The sequence below is a fragment of the Solea senegalensis genome, linkage group LG19 (genome assembly GCF_019176455.1).
Source record: "Solea senegalensis isolate Sse05_10M linkage group LG19, IFAPA_SoseM_1, whole genome shotgun sequence".
NCBI lineage: Eukaryota > Metazoa > Chordata > Actinopteri > Pleuronectiformes > Soleidae > Solea > Solea senegalensis.
The window spans coordinates 2,012,676-2,017,764 of NC_058038.1; positions in this window are offsets into that span (position 1 = coordinate 2,012,676).

A 5,089-nucleotide genomic window follows, 5' to 3' on the forward strand; every position below is an offset into this window, starting at 1 on the left:
GCTGCCTGCCACGCGCTCCCCACACTCTCAACATTACATCAGAGTGTTATTGACATACAGGCTGTAAACGAAGCAGTTCACTGTAAAAAGTCATGGTGCGTTTTATTGATAGACCCACAGCATTTTAAATCCACACCTCAGTAAACGTGGATGTGTTTGTTCGCTCCAACATCAGGGCTGTGATCATCATTTCCTGTCATCACAAATTTGACCAATCAATGTCGCTTTCCCATGAGTTTCATCCCTCGCTCCTCCGCACTAAATGTTTACTGTGGAAGACTGCGAGGCCACTCCCTGATGTTTTATATCAAATGGTTGATGGAGCACAAACACACATAAAAATCATCGATTGACATATACTGCGTGGGAACCTACAGTATATGTAACTTTTGGGCAATGAAAAATGTACATATGTACTTACAGGTGCAACAATTATCCCTGAGGGCTTGTATTTGTCACCACCCCTGGATCATCTAAATGTTTTTTTTGGACTTTTGATTCATTTATTTTTCTTTACATTGTGCTTTTAATTCATTATTCAGTTCCTTGGTTCCTGTTTTATTTTGAAGTGTTTCCTTGTGTTTACCTGTCTTCTCTGTTGATTGTCTGCCCCAACCTGGCTCTGATTGTCCCTTGTGTATTTCCGCCTCGTTTAGACTGCAGCTCAAACCAGATTTTGTGGCAGTCTGAACAGCAAGAAGTCACATGAGATCCCAGTTTTCCAAAGCTGATTCAAACCACATACGGACATGGTTTCAAATGCGATTCTGATCAGATTTTGGTCAGATAGGATTTCAAAGTGTAGCTCAGTGGCAGAGTGAGTTGTCTTTCAATTTGAAGGTTGTGCTTTAGAGCGGTGCTGGTTCATGAAATGAGGAAATGATGGTGATGACCATTTCCTGCTTTTGAATGTAGTTATACTTATAGGCATGTTGACTAAGCTGTGGTTAAAACAATGAACTTAGGGTTAATATTGGAAACATCTGGGTTTTTTTTATCATTAGTGTCAACATCTCCATACAAATCTGCAGCTAATCTGGTGGAGTTTGATCTGTTGTCAGACAGATCAAACTTGGCCCTCGGCCCTCGGCCTTCTCCCTCACTATGTTCGTACCACCAGACGTCCACTGGTTCGACCACCATATGTTACTAACAACCTTCCCAAATTTGAATTCTTTATTCATCAAGCAGTACTGTAAAATTCAGTAACATTCTATGCTTTGTAGGACACTGAATTGAGTGTGTTACATGTTAAAAATCCAATATTAGTTGGACTAAGACAATGATTTGGTTAACCACATGGTCCGACTAAAATAGAGCAAGTCTTAGTCGGACTAATATACCTGGATAATACGATTCATAGTCCGATTACTCCTGCATGTATACGCTTAGTTGGACTTTTATCTGCACATGCACCAAAATTCTCCCTGGTCTTTGTAGACGGACGTGACGTATTAACTGCATTTCTGTTCCCAGAGATCATAAAGTGTAGGTTTTTATATAGTCATGCTCTCTGTCTCCTACCAGTGGTACTGCAGCCTCTTTCTTTCTGTTCTTATTCTTCTCTAATTCATCTCCTCATCTTCAAGAATTTTATTCAATGCTAGCTTTAGCTCCAGCGTGTCATCCAGCCATGTTTTCAGAAACACCTAAAAATCCTGAAAAGAAAACTGGAGCGAAACAGTTTTCAGTCTGAAAGTGACTGTTTCTATTTGACCAGTTGTCTGATTTTGTATCTTCTACTAGGCCATAATATATGCTCATGTGCTTCTCATTGTGCTAATGTGCCATATGCCTTGTAAATGGTATATATTTCTAGATGTCAGTGCGTGCTGTAAATCTGCCAGGAGCTGTTGATGAAAATGAAGTTGCGTGGATAAATTAGGCACTGTTTGATTTGAGTGATTATGCCTTTTAGATAAAATAGTAAAATAAAAAAAAACATGTCTGGAGAATGAATCAGAGCGCGGGACATGTGGACGACAGATCAGAGAAGCGGAGACTGTGGCATATGCTGCACGTGCTGAAAGACTGAAGGTGAATTTGATTTAATATAAATGCTTAGTGGAGACGTAAATCACCCGTAGCAACATGTGTTTGTGTCATCGGTTTTCCCGCACATTTAGAAATATCATGTGCTCGCTCTAATACATCATCGTGTTTCTTTGTATTGCAGTTCTTAAAAATGAGGTGCTGATTTTCAGACTGATTCAACTACATCTGCAGGAGATGAGCAGCAATGACTGTAACGTGAATGCGTTTGGGTAAGTAACCAAGTTGGAGTTTGAGATTCTAATGAAAGGGTCCAATGAAAAATAAGCAATAAGCAGCAGAATGTATGATTCAGTTTTTTGAAACCCATAGAAAAAATCAAATTGAATTATGTTAAACTCCACTAACATGCTGGAGTATCCCTTTAAAGTATCTGATGTTATATATTAGACGTTTTTAGTATGCATTTATGCCCAAGTGTATGTATACATATGTAAATGTACAGTAATTGAGGAATCATGAGAATGATATTATTATATTATATTTCATTTATTAGATCATGAGATTTGTATGTGATGTAAATCTGCAGGGTACTGTCACATAAATAAAGTAGAGATAGGGATACGTTAGGCTATATGTGCCCCTAAGCGATAGAGCGCAGTAAAAGTATCACATTGTGTGAGTGCAATAATTTATCAGCTACATACTGCACATTCAAATTTAGTACTTTTAAAAGGAAAAGTATAACTTTGCACTGATAGCGCTGACTGTGAAGTCAATGGGCCCCAGGACGAATCAGCACACAATTCACATTCACATGACTGGTCAGTACGTACATTTGTACTGTTAGTCAGTGTCATTGCAGTGATGCACTCGTCTGCCTACAAACATCTCACTATTCCTCCTACATGCACTTCATCCGCAACTCTTCAATCCAAAATGCAGTGAAACTGTAACAGCCTGCATCTCGTCCTTCTCACTCATTCATACACGTGTTGCAGATTTTTGCCGAACAGACGAGATGTACAGCAGGTACCAAACACACAGAACCACAGCACGATCCATCTCGCCATGAACTGTTTGTTTTTCTGTGACATAAAAGGTCAAAAGGAAACTGATTGACCACGCACGAGCTTAGAGGGAGCTACAGCATCACCTGTGGAGGCGGAGTCAGATGTACACTGTCAATAAATCCAATTTCTCCTCCGTATATATACTTAGACTCAGGTAGTTGTCCTGTCTCACAACTTGTCTCACACTACGGCCTTAGCCCAAGTGACAATATGTTGTAAGCTTGCATGAGTGTTAGCATCCTGCTTCTCATCCAAGCCTTTATAAAAAGAAAGAAAAAACCCGCTTGGATCACGTCTCATTCCTCCCACTGACTGATAGAGTCATCTCAGTCTCCCACACCACCTGGATTCCACCATGACCCGTAAATCAGCTTAACACCCCAAATAAAAAGTGATCTCATTCACTCAATCATTCTCTTCTTTTCCTGTTCCATCTCATGAGCACATGCAGCAACAAGAGAAAGCTGTTGTGTTATAGTATTAAACTGATAAGTGATGACTTATCTTTGTTTTACCGTCTGTGTCGCTGTAGTTACCGTTTTGTGAAGCTATTATGGTCTTTAAGGTCTCACTTGTAAAATAACAATGGCAATCTCACGGGGAATTCCATGTCAATAAAGGTTTGGATGGATGAATGCATCGCACACTCCCTCTAATGTCTTTATAAAACACATAAATTAATGTAAACGTCAATTCTATTCATTATGTCAACCAACCATCTGTTACATTGCTGTATTGCTTTACTCCTGACACACTTCATTTATTTATTTTTTTATTCCGCATACATTTTGTTGATTCTTTAAATTGACAGAATCAGGCATCAGAAAACTCCGGGGAATTTTCCTTCATACATTTCTAACCCTACTCTGCTCGACTCCGCTTTTGCTTTTCCACACTAAACCATGACAACGACAGACCGCCGGCCACTGATTGGCAGAGAGTGTCGTCACTGAAAGAGTCATGAGCGCAACTGACGCCTGACACTGAGAATCAAACCCACCACGGGAGCGCTACGGCGACACCTGGCTGCTGTCCGCAAAAATACGTTGTTTATTCAATGACGTGTCAGCAGCCGCGCTACGACGACACCGTCCACGCTGAGGAGATGAAGTAAAGGAAAACGATGTGGCTGATACTGAGGCGAGTTGTGTGAACTGTTGGGGTTCTCTGCTCTCTTTGACGTTGTCTATGTACAGTGCCTTGAGATAATGTATGTTATGATTTGGCGCTATACAAATAAAATTGAATTGAATTGAATTATAGTTCAATCGAGTGTTGCTGGAACTGTCGAATGGAAAAGCCGCCATAAGCAGAAAAAACAAAACCTGGAAACATATTAAAGACATCTAGATATATTCAGGTATATGTAGATATCTACATTGTATACTTCATACATAACTCATTTGGTGTACATGTGTTCATCTGTTCCAAGTTTTAAAAAACAAAACTCTCATTAAACTTGTTTAATGAAAGTTCAGTATCACCACACTCAACAACACCAGTGACACTGGTTTGGTGTAAACAACACAATTATAATTAATGCAATTTAGAGTTTTACATTTATATCAATAATAGTCAAGCACCAGCTACTCTGAGGTGGTGGGAGGGGACCCCCCCCGAATCAAATTCAGCTCAGGGCCCCATAAAGGCTTGGGCCGGCCCTGAGGGGGAGTGTAGTACATGTGGGCTCAATGGGGGCCCATAAACAGCAAAACAGGAAGTTCAGCATCTGAGCATGGTGAAAGTCTTCAGAGTCTCACTCTGCTCTGATAATACGGAGCCTTTAACATAAACCGCTCCAAACTGTCCTCAGGAATCGTCTCTGTTAGTCATTTGGAGCTAAATGGAAAAGCAGAGCAGCGTTTATTGTGGGTTATATACCCACGTATATTAAGTCGGGAAATGAAGTGTTTGCTCCAAATGCGTTAGTGGTTCATTTGGAGCAGCACTAGCAAAACATGAGTCAAGATGGAGCCTCGGAAAAGCAGACAGCCAACTCATTAAAACAGCGTCATGATGACTCC